General features: G+C 45.9%; 1 pseudogene; it reads right to left on the reverse strand.

The window, feature by feature from the left end:
* Positions 1-7,309: 7,309 nt before the first annotated feature.
* LOC111171204 (melanoma-associated antigen B4-like) lies at positions 7,310-8,447 on the reverse strand (annotated as a pseudogene).
* Between the last annotated feature and the right edge of the window lie 691 nt (positions 8,448-9,138).

Consider the following 9,138-nt stretch of genomic DNA (forward strand, 5'->3'; position numbering starts at 1 on the left):
ATATTTTAAACTTTTTCATTATTTTCTTATGGTTCTCTGCTCAGTTATCTTTGTTATTCTTGTAACTGTTTTTGTTTTTTGTTTGTTTGTTTTTTGCGGTACGCGGGACTCTCACTGTTGTGGTCTCTCCCGTTGCAGAGCACAGGCTCCGGACACGCAGGCTCAGCGGCCATGGCTCACGGGCCCAGCCGCTCCGTGGCATGCGGGATCTTCCCGGACCGGGGCACAAACCTGTGTCCCCTGCGGCAGGCGGACTCTCAACCACTGCGCCACCAGGGAAGCCCACTGTTTTGTATTTTTAAATTAAGATGTGTACATTTTTTTTAGACACTGTCTAGTAAGTGTACAATAGGATTAACAACTTTTATAAGCACTGGGAAACCCAAAATTTCGTGCGATTTACTTTATTGCAATATTCGCATTATTGTGGTGACCTAGAACCCAACCCACAGCGTCTGAGATATGCGCATATTTCTAAAGGAAAGGAGCTGTCCACGATGGTTTTGTGCTTCCCCTGATTGAGGTTATGTGACACTGCATATAGAGACGATCCTGTTGTCACTGAGCAGCATCTGTTTCTTCTCCTTATTCCTGTTCCTCCTTCTTATTCCTAACTGGCATTTACTGAGGTATTCTTCAATGCTTTGGATAGATTCGGATCCCGTTCTTTAGCCACACAGTCCTTATCTTTATCCCAAGATACATTTGAGTGTCAAGGAATATAAGCTCTGCTTTAGGCCAAGAGGAGTATAACAGTGTGAGATCTAGAGGAATTCAGACCAGGAGTCTAGTCCCAGGCCTGTCATTTACTAGTGTTACCCAGCAAGGGCTCACTGCCTGACATGCATAGAAGCCAATACTATCGCACTGCCTTCTGAGATAAAAACTTTTTTCCGGGACTTCCCTGGTGGTGCAGTGGTTAAGAATCTGCCTGCCAATGCAGGGGACATGCAAGAGGGAAGAGATATGGGGCTATATGTATATGTATAGCTGATTCACTTTGTTATAAAGCAGAAACTAACACACCATCGTAAAGCAATTATACTCCAATAAAGATGTTTAAAAAATGTGTTGAAAAAGAAAATGACACAAATGAACTTATTTACAAAACAGAAACAGACTTACAGATATCGAAAACAAACTTATGGTTACCAAAGGGGAAACGTGGGGCGGGGGGGAATGGATAAATCAGGAGCTTGGGATTAACACGCCCACTACTATATATAAGACAGATAACCAACGAGGACCTACTGTATAGCACAGGGGACTCTGCTCAATATTCTGTGATAACCTGTATGAGAAAAGAATCTGAAAATGAACGAATATACGTATATGTGTGACTGAATCACTTTGCTGTACACCTAAAACTAACACATTGTAAATCAACTATACTCCAGTAAAATAAAATAAAAAATACCATGTGATCCAGCAATCCCACTCCTGTGCACATATCCATTGAAAACCATAATTTGCAAAGGTACACGCACCCCAATGTTCACTGCAGCACTATTTGCAACAGCCAAGACATGGAAGCAACCTAAATGTCCATCGACAGAGGAATGGATAAAAACTACGTGGTACATATATACAACGGAATATTACTCAGTCATAAAAAAAGAAAGAAAGAATGCCATCTGCAGCAACGTGGACGGACCTAGAGATTATCACACTAAGTGAAATAAGTCAGACAGAAAGACAAATATCATATATCACTCACATGTGGAATCTAATTTTTAAAAATGACACAAATGAACTTACTTACAAAACAGAAACAGACTTACAGATATCGAAAACAAACTTATGGTTACCAAAGGGGAAACGTGGGGCGGGGGGGAATGGATAAATCAGGAGCTTGGGATTAACATACACACTGCTATATATAAGACAGATAACCAACGAGGACCTACTGTGTAGCACAGGGGACTCTGCTCAATATTCTGTGATAATCTGTATGAGAAAAGAATCTGAAAATGAACGAATATATGTATATGTATAACTGACTCACTTTGCTGTACACCTGAAACTAACACAACATTGTAAATCAACTATTCTCCAATAAAGCAACAAAAAAACAAAAAAGGAATATACACGTGTAACACCACCTCCGGGCAATCATCTTAGGCATGGGTGAAAAACCCCATCACCCTGTAAAGCAAGGTTTCCAGTCCAGGAGCAAGGTCTTTTATCTCCTGAGTCAGAGGACCCTCATTAATGTCAATCAGGTTTAATAAAGTTTTGCCACAGTCATCCAATAGCCAACTCCCATTAGCCAATCCTGACAGATATAACAGTCAGACCTGAACAAACATAGGCAAACAAATCCAAAGGCCTGGGACTTTAACCCAATCCTTTGAGTACCTCAGCAGCTGTAACCTTTTGTACTGTCTCTCTTAGGGTGGGACTCTAGCCCACGATCCTAGCCTTAGGACTCTAACCTGGACTCTATCCCGAGCAAAAAAAACTCCCCCAGGCAGGACTCTAACCCACAATTCCGCTGAGATTATTAGACAATTTAGGTACAGGCACATTTTAACAAGGTTACTCACCCAAAAGACGTCTGATCCAGGAGCTGTTTCTTTTCTCAAAAGTGAAAGTAGCCCGAGGAGCCTCGAGTGCCATGGCGGGGAAGCAGGAACCCAAGAGCCGACCTTCTAGACAAATTCAGTCTAGGCGGGCTACTCAAGGTTGGTGCTGAGGGCCCACTCTCTGCCAGGGGCTACAGTGCCTCAGGCAGGCGGTCACAAGACCTAAATCTCACCTGGGTTGCCAAAACTTACTGAACAAGGGCTCACCGTACTGTGTGCACAGAAGCCAACACTATGGCAACAGTTTTTGAGAAAAGAGCTTTACTGCAAAGCCGACTAACACAGGAGACAAGTCTCTCAAATCTCACCTCAAGCCAGAGGTCTGGGTGAAATTTAAGGGGTCAGGGTAATTTCAAACTTGGAAGCTAATTGGCTAGTCTTGAATTAGTCCATATAAGCTACTCATGCGGCTGGAGGCCAGATTTTCCTTAATTGAAGGATTGTCACGGGCTCTCCAGGCAACATTTCTATTCTCTGAGTTCTGCAGACTGAAGATCTTGGTTCCAGGGTCATCCTGGGGTCATGGGTTGCTTCTTGGAGATGTGCAGTTCTGTCTCTGTAAAATAACACAAGGTTTGATTAATCAACAACCTATTTAAGGAGGCAAAACCAGTTTAAGCTGATCAACTGTTTTACGTGCTGTTTCACTAGCCCTGTGAGCTTGAGCACATTAACCAAACAGCAAGACAAAGAAGTCGCAATTAACTAAAATGCTGCCTAGCAAGGACAATCATGTAATATCCACACCAGAGGATATAATACATAATGCGCTTGTGGGAGAATCTTTCCTAGCTGGAAACAACTCAAAGTCCTTAGAATTTTTGTCACTGACCAGTATCTTCCCTACCAGCTACCCTTTCTTCTAAATAACCATTATTTCCACTTATTTAACTACCAACAAAAATCTAGAACTTGCCTAGAATTTGCCAAATTACACACAAGATAGAATAATTGAGTACGCTTTTAATGGCGAGGTCTCTGGCCCCCCCAACCCAGGGCAAAGACTGCCAGCCCAGTGGATTCTGGATTCTCTGAGGCCCTCCATCTGAGGCTCTGGCCGGCTCACCACTCCCACAGTCTCATCTAGCCCACCAGGCAACCTCACTTAAAATTACTTCTCACTGAAGGCTTTGCATTTTCCTAAGGCGCCAAACTGCCTTGCCTCAGGCCATTTACACTTGATTGCTTTCAGCTCCAACTGCCTGCCCTCTTTAACCCTACTTTTTACTTGTTCTTTAGGTCATAGAGTGCATCCCACCATCTTTTTATATAATAGCAGCTCCTAGACTCCAAAATTCAATGGGCAGGGGCTAGACCTTCTTTTTGTGGTGGTTGTTGTTTGGGGGCTTTTTTTCGGGGGTGGCGGGGGGAAGCATCCACAGTACTAGTATGATGCCTTCCAAAGAGCTCATTCTCAATTAATGATTGGGAAATTAAAAAGGAGTAAGCATGTGGCCTAATCCATTAAAATTTAATTTCTCTTACATTCCTGAATAATCTAAGCAAATCCAGGTGTATGACTTCCACTTTTACAAGAAGAAACATGAGAAGGATTTAGGCAAACCACAAATTGACGATCTTTCCCTTATTTATAGTCTTTCTTTCGGCCTTTATTGATTAAATATAAGGTACCTACTGTATACTATGCACTATGCTCAGACTACAACCCCAAACAAAACAAAATATGAGCTTTTTTTTTGCGGTACGCGGGCCTCTCACTGTTGTGGCTTCTCCCGTCGCAGAGCTCAGGCTCGGGACGCGCAGGCTCAGCGGCCATGGCTCACGGGCCCAGCCGCTCCGCGGCATGTGGGATCTTCCCGGACAGGGGCATGACCCCGTGTCCCCTGCATCGGCAGGCAATTCCTACTGCAGAAATATAAAAGAGCCCATTATGAAGGTAGACATGCTGAAGGTTGTCAACAAAATGTACAGGGAACAATTCCCTGAGATCCTAAGGAGAGTCACTGAGCACATTGGTTTTTAATGAGGTTCCTTACCTCCATGAGAGCTCTGGGAGGACGTGAGTATGACGCATCATGTCACCATGCCTAAGTGACATAGCCTCAGGTCTGACAACAGGGACAGTGCTCTATGTGGTCCCCTTCTTTCTGGGAGAGATCCTTTCATTGTCAGTCAGTGTCATCATGTTGACTCCTGTTAGGAGCTGGGTACCCTTCCTCTGCTGAATGAGGCCTCCCCCATCAGTCCAAGGACTTTAAGTCCCTGAAACCATCCTCCTTCAGGCAATAAGGGATAAACTTAGTCTGAAAGCCCTGTCTATTGCCTCCCCATGCCAACTACAGACGCGGGACTTTCTAAGGATGTATCTGTAACAGGGTAGTTGGTTGCCACACTCCTCATACAGGACTTTTACTTTGACAGTGTCACGCCTGGGATTCCACTCTCTGCTGAACAGCCAGCCTATAAACCAAGGTCCTCCCCTCCCTGACACCCTCCAGGCAGAAGTCAGGGGGCACTTGACCGTGCCAGCTCTTGCCTATGCCTCCCAGGGCTAACAGCAGAGGAGGGGCTAAGTGTAGCCCTGACAGTGGTGGACTGAGTGGTCCCCATGTCCACAGACAGGGTCTTCGCTATGACTCTGCACACTTCCTGGGACTCCATTCTCTGCTGATCTAAGGCTGAGGGCTCTGCTGATCCCCAGAGTCCCCACCTTCCCGCGACCTGAGTTGAAAGTGTTAGTCACAAGCAGCCAGGACTGTTCTGGACCTCAGGGGGCTGCCAAAGGGGATGGGACTTTATGGGGTCCTACTGTTCTGGCTGGGTCTTTATTCAGGTTTATCACTGTCATTTCTGTGAGAGACTCACACTCTCTCCTCTACCAACCTGAGAACTCCGCCCTTAGACAAATTTCTTATGGCCCCAAGAAGCCTGAAGAATAAGTGAGGGTACGGTGAGCCTAACAGGTCTGCCTGAGACCCTCTGTGTCTGATAGCAGACAGGACTGGTGTCCCAATGACCACCCCCCAATATTCTGGGCTTTGGTCTCCTCAGTCCTCCTACACGGGGCCCTCATCTTGCTTTCTATCTCTTGGATTAAAGCCTGCTTAGGAAATTCCACATCTCTGCAAACTCTTGAGCAGTTTTCGCTCTGCAAACCTTACAGAGAATGGGTCCCCGGCCCAGGAGTAATGTGAGATGGGGAAGCTGTAGCACAAGGCAGGAGTCCCAGAACAGGTGGTGGTAGCCTGTCAGGGAAAAAAAGTACACTGATCTAGTCTATCTCATCAGCCAGATGAAGATTCCCACGTCACTTCTGTTCTGATAGATTTACTTTCTACAGGGAAGAGACTGTGAGGATGATTTTGAGAGCCCCTAGCCTTTTGAGGTTATCTAACATCGCAAATGTAGATGCTTATACTGTCAGCGAATATTGTCTCTTTCATTTATTTATTTATACCTCTCAAATATTTTGGTATTCTTACTGCTCTGGCTACGTATTCCAATCCAGTAGTTTGAGCACAAGGCCATTCTTTTTATCACCTAAGACAAAGTTTGAAGTACTGAGAAAACAACTGAAATGAAAGACACAGGATGTGTCTCAGGGTAGGAGGAGGAGAACAGTACGAGCTCTACAGTAATTTAGACCAGGAGTCTAGTCCCACCCCTGTCATTTACTAGCCTTATGAAATTTGGCACATTACCAAACTCTAACTCTATGAGCCTCAGGATCTTCGCTGTGAAGTGAGTTTGATAAGACCTGTCTTGTAGGACTGGTGGAATATATGTAATGTATGGAAAGCATCTGTCACTGTGCCTGTCTTGTATTGAGACGTTAGGGAATGGCAGTTATTACTATGATTATCTTGACCTCAGACGTTACCATCGATCCAGCTGGGATTTTTTTTTTTTTTTTTTTTTTTTTTTACATCTAAGATATGTCAGAGAATATGCAGCATTCTAGCCGGAAAAAATCCTCCCAATCAGCCAAAATTCTGCTTTTAACAATGAAAACTAAGGAATATGTTCTCTCCACCCTCTCTTTACCCTGCTTTTTTACTTGCTCTTCTTGAAGTAGAGAGTATCTCACCCTTTTCCATACAATAATAGCTTCTCTGAGAAACTGTAATTGCATGGGCAGAGGCTAGGACTTTTTTGATTAAACATCCCCAGTACGAGCACAGAGACTTCTTAAGAGCAGATGCTCAGTTAATGTTTGTGTAAAATAAGAGTCATGAACAAATCATTTGCTATAATTTGTATTCTCAAACATTCTTGAAAACCATAAGCAAATCCAGTATATATCTTTTAAATTTACAAAAGAAAGACTAAATGGAGTAAGGCAAACCAAGAATTGATCAACTTTGACTTTAGCTCTCTAGCTGTCTTATCTATCTTATCTCTCCATCTAGCTACTACCTAGCTATCTTCTGATCCTATTTTAGCGTGGTGTTCTTTCATGTTTCCAAGGATATTCTTATCCTAAAGTGATGTTATTCCTGTTCTGGGCCACAAAAGTGATTTAAGGATTTCCAATTTGTATTTCAAAAAACAAAATTCTTACTCCTAAATCTGACAAACAGCAATAAGTGTGTGATCCATGTCATTCATATACTTATATTCTGAATCTAAATAAACTTTCTGTTGAAAGGAACACCAATTAAAAATGCAGGAAAAAAGTCAACAAGTTATTTAAGCATATCAGGAACACTGGTTAACAGGCTTTTCCTACCACAAAGTGAAGAATGGGTGGGCTTCAGACCTCACTAGGGGTGTGAGGAGAGGCTGGATGTGGCCCTGGAACGCGCACGGCAGTGGCAGTAGTGCCAGCCCTGGCTGCAGCCCTGGCTCGGGCTCTCTCTCCCTCATCTCTCAAAGCCTCTTCATACCAGGCTGGGAAGGCAGTGGGGACCGTATCATGGATCTTGGCCAGAACCTCCAGCACTTTCACCTTGCTGGTTTCAGCGCGGGCTCTCGGGCCCCACAGGAACTCAGAGCATGGCGGACCACTGCTGGGCACCTGGCGGTACTCCAGGCACCTTTCCTGCACCAAATCTTCTGTGATAAGCTTCCTGGGCTCCACCAAGATGAAGTGCCTCCTTCCATCAAACACACCCCAAATATTCAGGAATTCCCAGATCTCCTCCTCAGAGGCGCGGTCGCCATGCAAGAAGATCACACCGAGGAGAGGCATCAGGAGCCCATTCTTCCGAAACCGCCCGCCACTGCTCCGACGCCCATCATCGGTGAGATCTAGCTTGCCGACAAGGGCATAGGAATGACTGTTGGCCTTGACTTCCTTCAATTCTAGGCCAAAGACCAGCTCCATGCACTCGGAGGCTCTCCTGGGGATCTCGGGGAAGTGCTCCCTATACCTTTTGTTGACAATCTTCAGCTTTTCTCCCTTTTTAATGGGCTCCTTTATCTTATATTTATACAGCATGAACTGCACCAACATCCCTGCCTTCCTGGTTACAAGATCCTTTCCAGGATCACTGGAGGCTGAGGCCTGGGAGGAATTTTTACTTTCCTCAACTTGGCCCTTGGCACGTACATCATATCCTGGGCATGAAACCCCTGCATCACGAGAGCTAGTGGCTGGGGCTCCCTGAGGCTCCTGGCGAGTGCCAGCAGCAGCGGAGCTCGGGGGAGTACCCTGAGAAACAGAAGCGGGTGAGGAAGTGGCCTCTTCTACCCCTGCTGTGGTGGCCTGAGCATGAAGACCCTGGGTCTCACCTCTGTTACGGCGGCGTTCCTCACGAGCACGGAGCTTACTCTTCTGACCACGAGGCATGGTGGCTGTGGTCAGGGACAGCAGACAGGAGTGTGGGCCAATGACAGGTGATTTGGACACCTGGAGGCTGGAGAATGAGATGACGTGAGCACCTTAAAGTAGGGAGATTCCACCTTGGCTTTATCAAAGGCTGCCTCTGCAAGCTTCCTTGAGGGCACTGCTCTGGGAACACACAAGGTTCCTGTTGTCCCGGTCAGCCTGTCCTCCCAGAATCCCATAGAGGAACCACAGAGGCCTTAGAGTTTTACTCTGCATCCTATCAGCCCTGCCTTGGATTTACTCAGGTGACAACAGGTGCTGGCAGTGGGGTCCTCTCGGTTCATCTTCAATATTATCATGTCAGGTCTCGGCAGAGCCTGGGCACCCTCCCCGCTGCTACTCTTCAGCTGACACCTCAAACCTCCCTGCGATCCAGGAGAAGGAAGTGAAGGGGTGCCTCAGTCCACCTCCCTGCCAGGGGACACCAGAGCCGCGAGCTCAGTAGGGTCCTTTCTATCCTGAGTTCGTCGCGATCATCATTCGAGGTCCTCACCTTGGCTCCTTAAAAGGCTTGGCACCACTCTCCATTTGCTGACTCGCGGATGCACCTTCAGACTAAGGACCTCACCTCTCTTAGACGTGATATAAAGAAGTGAAGCAGACGCTCTACCTGACAGTCCTTCCCAGAGATTTCTTGGGCTGAAATCCAAGCGTTGGGCTGGACACTTTGAGTCCTCACTCAGGTTCCTCAGTTGGGCTCCTGGTAGAGAAGCTCAACTTTTGCCTGAATTGATGCCTATATGACAGTAAGAGCCAACCAGC

This window comes from Delphinapterus leucas, chromosome X (assembly GCF_059928025.1).
Source record: "Delphinapterus leucas isolate spDelLeu-1000000601 "Yukka" chromosome X, BTC_Dleu_Yukka2, whole genome shotgun sequence".
NCBI lineage: Eukaryota > Metazoa > Chordata > Mammalia > Artiodactyla > Monodontidae > Delphinapterus > Delphinapterus leucas.